We start from the raw sequence: 12,640 nt of genomic DNA, 5'->3' as shown, positions 1-12,640 counted from the left end.
GGTATATGTATTTGAGTATATATGATATCTATACATGTATATATGATATGTATATACTATAAATGATATATGAGTATACTGACATTTTTTTCACATTAGTCTCATATTATTATTTTTTTCTGTCAAATCAGGCAATGAGTACACTTTCCAAGGCTGAACTCTTTGCAGACGAGCTCTGTGACTCAACTTTGCCATAATGAGGCAGTCTGGAGGCTTTTAAAAGCATGGAGACATTCTTAAGATTAGTAAAAACAGGATCGTCAAAGTCATGCAAATTGAAAGTACAAAAAGAAACATTTTGGCTTTTGATGGTTTGATGAAACTTTCTCTTCACTGGCTTCATAACTCACAAGCATCAAAGTCATGGAAACTGGCGACATAATTTTGCAGTCACAATTTCTGAGTCTCAGAGATGCATTCAGCTGATTCGAATGTAGTATTTTTTTTTAATTTAAAATGGGTAAAATATAGATTCATGGTTTTATTTTTTTTTTATTTTTATTTTTTCATTTTAACATCTTTATTGGAGTGATTCATGGTTTTAGAATCAGAATCAGTTTAATGACTGAGAGCCTTTGAGAATATCTGTTCCCAGCCCATCATTTTGCAGATGAATGCAGCTAGTTTATGACCTGCAGGTCCCTTAACCTCCCAGGGCTCGGCTTTCTGGTCTGTGAAATGAGAGGCTGGGCTGTATGAACTCTGATCTCCTCCCACCACCAACATTTTGCAGAATCCTAATAAATGGTTGTTGGGTGAATGAAGCTAGCACCCAGAGAGACTGGTTGATTGGCCTGAGATCACACAGTTACTCGGGGAGAGACCCACGTCTTCTGACTTTCAGCCATGGCTCTTGGTATAGAGTAGGCTTAGAATAAAGACCTTGAATTTGGTAAAAGTACATAGAGATCAATGAAGAAAACACCCTACGGGGGCTTTGCTGGTGGTGCAGTGGTTGGGAATCTGCCTGCCAATGCAGGGGACGCGGGTTCAAGCCCTGGTCCGGGAAGATCCCACATGCCCACTAAGCCCGTGTGCCACAACTACCGAGCCTGTGCTCTAGAGCCGCGAGAGCCACAACTACTGAGCCCACGTGCCACAGCTACTGAAGCCCGCGCGCCTAGAGCCCGTGCTCCACAACGGGAGCGGCCCCTGCAGTGAGAAGCCCGTGCACCGCAACGAAGAGTAGCCTCTGCTCTCCGCAACTAGAGAAAGCCTGCGTGCAGCAACAAAGACCCAGCGCGGCCGAAAATAAAGAAATAAAATAAATAAATGTATTAAAAAAAAAAAAGAAAACACCCTAGGAAGAAAATAAATAAAACACCTCTACACAACAGCCAAGTGAAACAAAGTTTCACAAAGTTTCAATTATCTGCATATCCACGTTTTAATCATAGGCTGGCTTCCCTTAGACATCCAACTCATTTGCCTGGTGGACCACAAGTGTCAACCATTCTATTGCTGCATCACAAACTTCTCCAAAAGGAAGAAGCTTACAACAGTTTATCTTTACCTCTTGTTATGTGTTAACGAGAGAAAAGACATATTGAAGTCCTAACCCCCGGGGCCTGTGAGTGGGACCTTATTTGAAAATAGGATCTTGGCAGATGTCATCAAGTTAAGATGAGGGCATCAGGGCCCAAATCCAGTATCACTGGTGTCCCCATAAGAAGAGGGCAATCTGGACACCAGACACTCAGAGGGAAGAAGGCCATGGGAAGATAGAGTCAGACCTTGGTGTGATGCTACCACAAGTCAAGGAACACCTGGGACCACCAGAAGCTGGAAGAGACAAGGAAGGACCCTCCCCTAGAAGTTTCAGAGGGAGGACGACCCTGCTGACACATTAATTTCAGACTTCCAGCCTCCAGAACGGTGAGAGAATGAATTTCTGTTGTTTTCAGCCCCGCAGCTTACGGTACTGTGGAAGGCAGCCCTGGGAAGTGAATATACCTCTCATGTTTCTGCAGGTTGAGTGGGCGAGGGTGGGTCCTTCTCTCTCAGGATCTCTTAGACAGTGGCCGGGACTAGAGTCATTTGAAGGCATGACTGGGCAGGATGTCCAAGATGACGCACTCACATGCCCAAGGTTGGTGTTGTCTTTGGCTGGGGGCTCAGCTGTGCCTCTGGACTGGAGCTTCTCCATGTGACCTCTCCATGTGACTCAGATTCTCGAAGCATGACAGCGTCTCAAGAATGACCATTCCAAAGGGGCAGTAAGGCCCTGGCCAGAAACCTGTGCAGCATCTCTTCTGCTCTGTTCTATTCCTCTGTTCTATTCTATTCTCAAGGAGGCAAACATTAGTGACTGAGGGACAGTTTCTTGAGATGTTCTTTTTTTTTTTTTTTTTAATATTTATTTATTTGGTTGCACCGAGTCTTACTTGAGGCAGGCGGGCTCCTTAGTTGTGGCTCACGGCCTCCGTAGTTGCAGCTCGCCAGCTCCTTAGTTGTGACACGCGAACTCTTAGTTGCGGCATGCATGTGGGATCTAGTTCCCTGACCAGGGATTGAACTCAGGCCCCCTGCGTTGGCAGCACGGAGTCTTATCCACGGCACCACCAGGAAAGTCCCTCCTTGAGATGTTCTGAGCCATTGCCTTCCACTGGTAATATGGATTAACAAGCTGAGGTTGTAGAAAACATTCTCCATGAGAGCAAATGCCACCTGGGACCCAGAAGGCCTAATAAAACCCCCAAGGATTCTATATCCCAAGGAGAGCTCCTTCAAACCAGTTTTCCTCCCAGAAAGTTGCAGCTTAGGTCGCAGCTTAGGAGGTTGGAGGAGACATTTCCTCCCTCCTTGCTTTTGAATCATTCGTATAGCAACGATTATAGCGATGTTCAGGCATTCCCTAGCAGGTGAGGAAAGCGTCTCCCTGAAGGAGAATTCTCACAATTCTTTATTCAATATGCCTTCGGTAAATGTCTCCTGGGGGGTCCGCATGGTGCTGGCTGATGAGACAAGGAGATAAGTAGGAATTTTAGAAGTTCGAAAGAAAAAATATGCCTGCAGTCCGGGGAGATGGAACCAAGAAGACTCTCTGAGCCCTCCTCTTCCTTTTTCCTTTCGGGGTCTCGGAGCCATCCTGGCCGTGTCTGTCCCCAGACACTCTTTCCTTCCCACGGGATGGCTTGCCTGAGACGCTGTCTGGGCCTGAGGCGCCCCGGGGCCTCAGCGCTGGGGCAGGCATGTTCTAGCTCTGGGGGTCCGCTTTCTCTGACAGGGTAGGGAAGCTCTCTGTGACCTGAGAGGCTGCAGGTGGCGTGAGGGCTGGGAGTGACCCTCTGGGAGATAGGTTCCAGCTATGCCTTTGGGGGAGAAGACCCAGGAACAGAGTGCAGAGGGGTTAGAAGAAAGAGAGCAGTCCCACACGTCTGGGGCAAACTGTACGGGACTGCTCTGGGGTTTTCACAGAAGGGGTTATTCCCTGGCGGGGCGGCCAGTGGCTTTTATACTGCTCATGGTGGAGCCACTTGCAGGACCTTTGGTGGCATCAGGGACCTCCAAAGGGAAGGCTGAAGTGGGTGTGGGGGAAGAGACTCAAGGCCCCTCATCCCATTTTTTTTTTAAATAGACTTTATTTTTTAGAGCAGTTTTAGATTCACAGCGAAATTGAGAGGAAGGAACCGAGAGTTCCCACATACCCTTAGCCTGACACATACACAGCTTCCCATGTTATCATCAGCATCCCCCCACCAGAGTGGTCCATTTGTTACAACTGATGAACCTGCCCTTACACACCATAAACACCCAACGTGCATAGTTTACATGAGGGTTCACTCTTTCGCGGGCCTCTCACTGCTGTGGCCTCTCCCGTTGCGGAGCACAGGCTCCGGACGCGCAGGCTCAGCCGCTCCGCGGCACGTGGGATCTTCCCGGACCGGGGCACGAACCCGTGTCCCCTGCATCGGCAGGCGGACTCTCAACCACTGCGCCACCAGGGAAGCCCAATGCTCACCTTTAATGTGATGGAACATGGAGCTGTCCCTCGGCAATGGGGCGGTGAGCCCAGCAGGAGGCAGGCGCGTTCTTCGGGCTGTTTCCTAGTGCATTTCTCTGGGGTCCTTACCCGGCTAACTGCCCCCACCAAACCACCAGGGGACCTGATGGTCCTTCTGGGTCTGAAGAGCCATCACAGGGGTGGTTGGCTATCCGTTCAGGGCCCCGTGTCTAAGTTCTTTCACACAAGCTCTCTGTAACTCTTGCTGGCACTAACCTTACAAGACACAGTGGAACAGAAACCACTACATCCGCAGAAATACACCAGGCTTCGGGCTTCACCGGGCAGCTTTCTGGACCGTATTTCCTTAAATATTTATCTTTGGGCATCTTCAGATTAAGATCCTCTAAGTGTGAGGCACTCACCCCCCTCTCACCTGGACTACTTCCTTGCTCTCCTGGGTGGTCTCAGCCACGCAGATGAGCAGAGTTTGGTGACTGATTAGAAGCTGGGGACGAAAGAAAATTTCATCACGGAGGAATCCCAAGTCCCAGAATTGGTCTCAGTGTCACCAAGAAGAGAGAACACAGGAAAACACGCAGACTTAAGGTCTTTGGTGTTGGCCACTTCAGTTTGTGGCACTTGTGGGACCCACGGATGTGAACCTCAGGCTGGCAGCTGGGCACGTGCACCTAAGCTTCAGTGAGTCCTAGACGGAAGGGTTGTTTTGACCCATCCCCAGCTGATTTTTCCATTTACCTCTTATGGGGCATCTATTTTCTCTTATTTTTGATTTCTTGGATGGGGGTAATTCACTGTCACTCATGTCCCGTTTACAGTTCTCCTCTGACTTGCCATCTAGTGTGATAGTTTACTGTGGAAATGCCAAATATTTGCATCTGAGCTATTAGCTTATCATTGGGCTGAATTGATTAGCTGTTAGTGTTTTGATACTGTGTACAAATACATATTACAAATATTATAAAAGGCTTTACTCTATATACAGGTGAGAAAATCATACACTCTTTAGAGAAGGAAGATTAGAAATGATATAATCCAATGCCCACAAAATACTAAATAAGTCAGCATGCTTTAATTGAGTGCCCTTTATGTGTATATGTATACTTACTGAGAGAGAGAGAATGTTGTAAAGTGTTAACATTTGGGGAATGTCAATGAAGGAGAGATGGGAATTACTTGCGCAATTTTTTCAACTTTTTTCTGTCTAGAATTTTTTCAGAATTAAGAAGTTAGTCCCCAAAGTTTAATACATACTATATAACACTAACAACGGAGAAGGGCGGGTGCTGGTGGAGGTGGGTGGGAAACAATAAAAACTCAATAGTGCCGCCAAGAGATGGGGACTCACGCAACCTGATTCTGTACCAATCGCCTCAACTTCTCGGATGTTTTGTGAAACAATCTTTTTGCTTTTTCTAGATGCAAAAAGATAGACTTGAATAAATCATAACAGAAAATGAAAAGATCCTTTTCTTGCTGTTATAGGGATTGTGAAATACACATAAATCTCAGCCCAGAAGGAACTAATTTGATTAATGTAGATGTAAAATCAAAATGAATAGGACTGTAACCCCTTGGGGAGTCTGCATTTGTTCTGAGCGCTCTTATCAAACGTTCCTGGGGACACAGGACACTATTATTAGGATACCTGGCTGGGGAGGGCAGTAAGTCGAATAGAGGAAAGATGCTACAGGTCGTGTGCTTGCTTTGTTTGGAGAAACCTGATGAAGAAAACTCCAGATACCAACTCTGGGGCATGGACTGTGGACCCCGGAACCTGACCCCAAGAGCCTCTCTACGGATATGAGCACCCGGACTGAGACACACATGTGGCCGCAGCATGTGGTCCTGATTTGTATCAGGGAACTAGAGGCTTGGGGATGATCCCCTGCCTCGAAGGAAATAGAGAACACCCTTAATTAGTTAAGGACTTATTAAAGTCTAGCGAGTTCTGCTCTAAGGGATGGGCCTCACCAGGAAGACAGGGGAGGCTGCTTATTCAACAAGTATTAAATAAATGCCTTCTCTAGATGAGGCACAATGCGAAACAATGGAAAAACGTAGAGTAAGATAAATAGGACCTATGCCAGCAGGTGGCTTATGGGACAAAGATTGCTGACCAAGGAGTTCCCAGAGAACTCAGCTTCCACATCCGTATAAGGGAAAACCTCCCTCCATCATATATGAAACATGAAGATTAAATGAATTGATGTATCTAGACGCTTGGCAGATATCAGGCACTTAATAGTTGCTGGTTTCCCCCTCTCTCTCTTCTCTGATGCAAGAGCCCAGGTCATCCTGGGTCACTCTGAATCTTGCCCACTCTGGTCCATCACCAGGACAGTTCCATGGACCCACATCTAGACCCTCTGCTGGTGTCTTAACTCAGATGCCCTAAGGACGTCTGAACTTGCTCTTACACCTCAACCCCGTACCAAGAGTGCTAACGACACCGCAAACATTTGATTAGGAAAGCCACCTAGTTTTAAAACGTGAATATATTTGGGCTGTAACTGTGATTTCAATTTGTAGATTTCACCACGGTCGTGCTCTCAAGCAGCATTCAGGTTTATTAATTTTATACGCATTGGCGTCTTTGAAATTGTTAGTTCGTATGTATGGAAATAAATTTTCATGAAATGAACGATAAGCTCTCTTATATGGGACATCTTTAATACTAGAGTAAAATAGATTTTAAATTGCATACTAGAATGGCAGGTTTCTGCTATAAGTTTGTGTTTAAAAAACGGGAAAAGAAAGCATAGATGGGAAAAAAAAGAAAAGAAAGTAGATGTAAAGTCTCCGTACTCTGGGTTATGTTCAGGGAGAAATTTTATCCCGTTTTCCTTGAAACCCAGCCTTTTTCCCCACCCTTAAGAAGCTCTGTAAAGGTTGGGGTTATTTATCTCAACTCTAGGACAACTTGGGACAGGGGTATGGAGCTAGAAGGAGATGATAAGGGGCTGAAGGAAGGTTGAATTGCAAGCAGCCTCCAACAAGCATCTGCTTCAGATCACTGGGCTCAGACACGGAGGAAATAGGATCTTACGGCCACAGGGCTGAAACCGGAGCCCAGACCCTCTCTCACTGGAACCGAGGCCGTGCAGGCTGATCCGTGGACCAGGGGGAGGAACTGATCCCTGAGATCACGGCGACGGCTGTCTGCCAGAAAATAAGGTTGCTCAGAGTGCGCTTTTCTTCTTTGAGTTAATTCCTCCATCTGTCCTGGGCCATGACTCTACAGGAGATATTTCATAACTGCTTACAGAATGATTCAGGTCTCCACAAAATCGGAACTAGTACAAAGTACAGAATCCCGCGGAGAACAAGAGGACCTGTAGAGAATGTCTGCTGTTAGGAAATGTGATAAGTTGAACCAGAAGCTTAGATTTAAAAAAAAAAAAAAAAAAGCATAAAGTTGCACATGATACCACTTTATTGCACTGACATAAAATGGAAAAGCCAATTCTTCCAATCTAGTAAGGAAAAAGAAAAAAAGATTCACCTTTCCTCTACACTTTTCTGTTCTAGTCTCTATATGTCCCTTTTTCTCTGGCTAAGAATTTTTTTTTTTATTATTGCAGTATAGTTGATTTACAATGTTGTGTTAGTTTCAGGTGTATGGAATGCCGAAGAATTTTGAATCATCTTTTGGTTTTTTTTTGTTTGTTTTTGCGGTACGCGGGCCTCTCACTGCTGTGGCCTCTCCCGTTGCGGAGCACAGCCTCAGGACACACAGGCTCAGCGGCCATGGCTCACGGGCCCAGCCGCTCCGTGGCATGTGGGATCTTCCCAGACCGGGACACGAACCCGTGTCCCCTGCATAGGCAGGCGGACTCTCAACCACTGCGCCACCAGGGAAGCCCTGAATCATCATTTTATTATTATCAGAAATCTGTCTCACACTGTTACAAGGTGTGACTACAAAGGAAGGCTTCTGATTCCACGAGCCACACAGGAAATCAATGTTCTTATTTTATAACCGAAGCGTATACAGGCAATATGTGCCTATATCAAACCATTATGTTGTTGTATAAAACTAATACAATGTTGTATGTCAGTTACATCTTAATTTAAAAAAGCTTCTTCAGTATTCTGTTTTCCTAGAGTTTCAGATGTGATTTTGGGCATCATTGGCGATCTCTGATTTTACTTGTTGGAGCATGGAGTTAGGACTTAACAACTGATCTAGAACTTTGTATTTTCAAAATAGTTTATACTTCTTAAAGTCATCAGGTATTATTTAATGACTTAATAACATCATTCATGCCCCTCCCCCATGACCCAAACGAGATAATCACCGGATTGTCTCAGATTATAGATTCTTAGCAGCAGCCGCCAGCCACATGCAGTTCCCCGTGTGTAATATTTTGCACTTAGATGCTTAATAATGATAATGCTTTGAAGTAGGAACTCAGTTTAACGTTTGGTCTGTTTATTTTTAACATAATGGACCTTGAAAAGAGTGAAAATTTAAGTTTTCTTGTTATGCCATTTTAGACATTGTCAGTTTTCCTCAGTTGCAAACTTAGTTACAGAGAGAGGAGATACTGCTACATTCAGAATCAGCAACCATCATACCCACAACACAACCATACTTGAAAGAGCAGAGTGGAACCCAGAAGCTGTATAATGTGGGGGACCAAGCTGAAAGACTGTGGGTGGATTTCTCAACTTAGTCACCCACGGATGGGCCTCAGGGGCTCTGGGCACTCCCTGAAATGCCCTATTTGGAAATTCTGAGGGTGGTGCAGTATCTGTTGCTTAGATGCTCAAAGGGATTCAGGTTGCCCTGCCAAGGAAAAAAAAAAAAACACAATTGTAAAACCACTATTCCATGTCTTCTTCTTTCCTGCATCCATTGGGTCGAGAAGACAAGGGATGGAAGGACAGCAAGACAATGTGGGGATGCTGTTTGTCTTCCTTTCTTTCTGCCAATAGAACCCCGATTTTGCTCAGGGTGACACTGGGCCTAGCCTGGGAGGATGACTCATGACATTGCAAAACCAGTCAGGACAATCCCATCCTCTTCCATTAGACTGTCAACTTCTCAGCCTCCCTTTCAGTGAGGGTGTCGTCAGCATGTGTTCCATTTCTTGCCAATGAGATGCAAGAGGAAGGCTGCAGGGAAGCTTTTGGAGAGTTCTTGCTTTCTTTATACATAAGAAAGAAGTGGCTGCCTCAGCCCCGTCCCCTTTCTTTTGGCCTTGAACTTGCCTGTGATAGTTGGAACTTCCACAGCCATCTTGTAACCTTGAGGTGATGTGCATGGGGATAATAGGCCAATATGCAAAATGGAGAGACAGAAAGAGTCTGAGTCTTTAATGACATTGGTAAGTTGGCAGGTCAATCCTAATATGGACTGTCTTTGAGTTTCTTAAGTAAGAAACATTCTTCTGGCTTAACCTATAGTTAGGGTTTCTGCTACTTGCATCCAAATATACCTCAGTGGGTAAAGCGAATAATCTTCTTCAGCTTGAAATATAATCAACTGATTCTGCCTGTTCAAAATGTACCACTAGTAGCTAGATGTTGTTTTCATTGGATGACACTAACCCTATTAATAAGCTAGCCTTCTCAATATACATGCAGGAAACGTGGGAAATTCAGGAGTGAAATAAATGATCCTCTGAACTTAAACAGTATTCTTCCTGATATGAAGAATGGTGGGTGTTACCTTATTTTTGGTCAATAATACCATAATCAATGAACAGAAGTAATTAGATAGGCAGAGACTACATCTCTACTTTCAACTAAAGTGGGAATTAATTTTAAGTATCCATGCTTTTTTGTTCTAAACATCTCTATCTCAATAAATGTTTGTGCTATTTCATCATATGGCCTACATACTAACATAAAAGACAAATCTACTAATGAAGGTTTGAATTTTTGTTTGTTTTATTTTTTTATATTCTGTTAAAACCATTTTGACATATAAGTCCCTTGGAAAATTTGAGGAAGGAAAAAGCCACTGAATTAAGTTAGCACATTCTCCTCCAGGAAATTTAGTCACATGTATTTCTATGCTATTTATATAAACTTAAACATTACTTCATATGTATCCATACGTATATATATATTTGTGGATTATTTTTAAAAAGCTTTATCTACAGTTCACCAAAGATGAAGGGTCGGAAGTTCATCAGTTAGCTTTTGCTGTATAACAAACCCCTCTAAAACTAGTTGCTTAAACAGCAATGGTGTTGTCACTCACACGTTTGCAGGTTGGCTGGCATAGCTTGCACCGTAGAAAAAATTTAATAATCTCACCATTTTCTGTGAGAACCCAGCCTACTTTAAAAGACATTGCCTTGTAAAATATATAAGGTATGAAAAATAATAAAATTATGGGCACAATGGATGTCTTTACTGAGAAGTTTCTGCCAGTGTGCACTGACTGTTATGCACTCTTTTATATTTATAAGATAATAAACTATTGAGCAATGGGCCATTCTTTTAAGATTACCCTAGGATAATCTTTGTAGGAAAGTATTTGAAAAGTAACTTATGAGGTCTATTTCCAGTGCAATATTCCAAGTTCAGTGATTTTTTTTGCAAAAACTTCACAGGTGGTACAGATGTGACAACACTGCAGAATGAACCTGCTCTATCACAGATATACTGCCCTTAGTTTAAAATGGTTGCTTTTTGAAACATATGGTTCCCAGCTGAAGTTTTATCACTGCTACTGTTTTTCTTCCCAGAATATTATACACCAGTTTGATAAATTTCATCAGTGGGAAAATATTTTCTCCTCAAGTTAGGGATAAATTTCTGCAGTTGGAACGTCTCTTATATTAAAGATATTGATTTGGAACATGCTCCTCTTTGAATGGGAGGAATAAGCATTTAGTCAACAGTCAGCAGAACACGGAGAATTGCAAAGCAACACGTCAAAAGATTGCCATGGAACTTGTACAGAACCAGAGCTTCAAAAGCTCTGGTTATGTTAGCACGTGCATGTGCAACAGCACTGCCCTCCGGACCGCAGGTGCTGGAGGGAACCTTGCAGCTCAAACCCACTAAGAATGCGCAAGGGTTTGAGGAGGGTTCCACCCTGGACTTGGAACAGTGGAAGAAATCAGGTGTAGGATCTTGTTATCGGGAAGATTTATTAGCCGAAGAGTTGGAGCTTGCCCACCCCAGACTCAGGAGTCACTGAGCCTGGTCCTGAGGCAGGATCCTGGTCACACACCCTGCTTCTGAGATCCTAGACGATGACACCTCTAGAGGCCAAGGAAATTAACCTTCCCCCACCCAAACCCCACCAGTCATGGGAATGGGCTGCTGAAAGGACCCACGTCACTCTGCTCTTGGGATCAGGAGGTCTGGGTTGCCTCGCTGCCCACCTGAACATCTTCTCCCCTCGTCATTGCTAACTGTGCTCCTTGGCTCCGAGCCCCACAGCCCTCCATCCTTCCTTCCCTCCCTCCCTTGCTTTCCTCTTGCTTTCTTGAGGAATCCTTCTCTGTGTCCCTCCCCTGGCTATACTCCTGCAGGGCATGGACCAAAGCAAACATTAACTAGATGTATTTTGAGTGAATAAATAAATTGTCGCGTATGATTCAGACTTTTAAACATTTATGCAAACATTTTAAACTCTTTTATGTTTGTCTGATCATGCCGTATTTTTACATAATGAGTTCCTTAGCTTGTTACTTACCAAATGAAGTCATTCTTGATTGTTTTCATTGTACATTATAGAGAATGCAAGCAGTACTTTTTAATTGAAACAGCTTGGGATTCAATGAGAAAACCTGGATTCACTTTATCCAGATTGCACACGTTTTCAGAGAATCCGAACACCTGAGTCGCTTCTCAACTTTTGCGTTTTTAGCCTCAAGTGTTCTGATGCTGTCTTTATTCAGCAGAATTTCTTCTCTTTTCCCTTTCCAACACCCATCTGCCCTTCTCCCTCTCTAATCCTTTTAGGTGCAGTGATCAAAAATGCTTGCAGTATTTCCTTTTGTGGACACCTCAAAGTTTTTTATTCCCATTTTAAAATTTTATTTATTAATTTAATTAATTTATTTTTGGCTGCTTTGGGTGTTTGTTGCTGCGCGCGGGCTTTCTCTAGTTGTGGTGAGCGGGGGCTACTCTTCGTTGTGGTGCACGGGCTTCTCATTGCGGTGGCTTATCTTGTTGCGGAGCACGGACTATATATGCACGCAGGCTTCAGTAGCTGTGGCTCGCGGGCTCTAGAGCGCAGGCTCAGTAGCTGTGGCACGTGGGCTTAGTTGCTCCGCGGAATGTGGGATCTTCCCAGACCAGGGCTCGAACCCGTGGTCCCTGCATTGGCAGGCGGATTCTGAACCACTGCGCCACCAGGGAAGACTTTATTCTCGTTTTTAAGCCTGACGCTAGGACAAGTAATGTTTTGCTGCCTTTGGGGACCTAAAGCCCTTATTTTCAAGCAACTGACTCCCTGGGGGACCTTTCCTGAGGCTTTGACCAATGGTTCAGAGGTCTTCTTTTTTAATGCATAGAGGATTTATTTTATCCCTAAATAAGTTATCTGGAACTTTCCATCTGAGCAAATATCCTTTCTCTGGAAGTAGGATCTTTTGGTGGGTGGGGATGTCAAAGCAAGTTCTCCTGAGTAATCACCACTTCCCTCTTTTTTAAAAATGACTTTGAGATGTAATTTACACACCATAAAGTTCACTCTTTGAAACT

Source organism: Pseudorca crassidens, chromosome 8 (genome assembly GCF_039906515.1).
Source record: "Pseudorca crassidens isolate mPseCra1 chromosome 8, mPseCra1.hap1, whole genome shotgun sequence".
In the NCBI taxonomy this organism is placed as follows: domain Eukaryota; kingdom Metazoa; phylum Chordata; class Mammalia; order Artiodactyla; family Delphinidae; genus Pseudorca; species Pseudorca crassidens.
The sequence above is the reverse complement of the archived record's forward strand: the minus strand, read 5'-3'. Positions refer to the sequence as shown.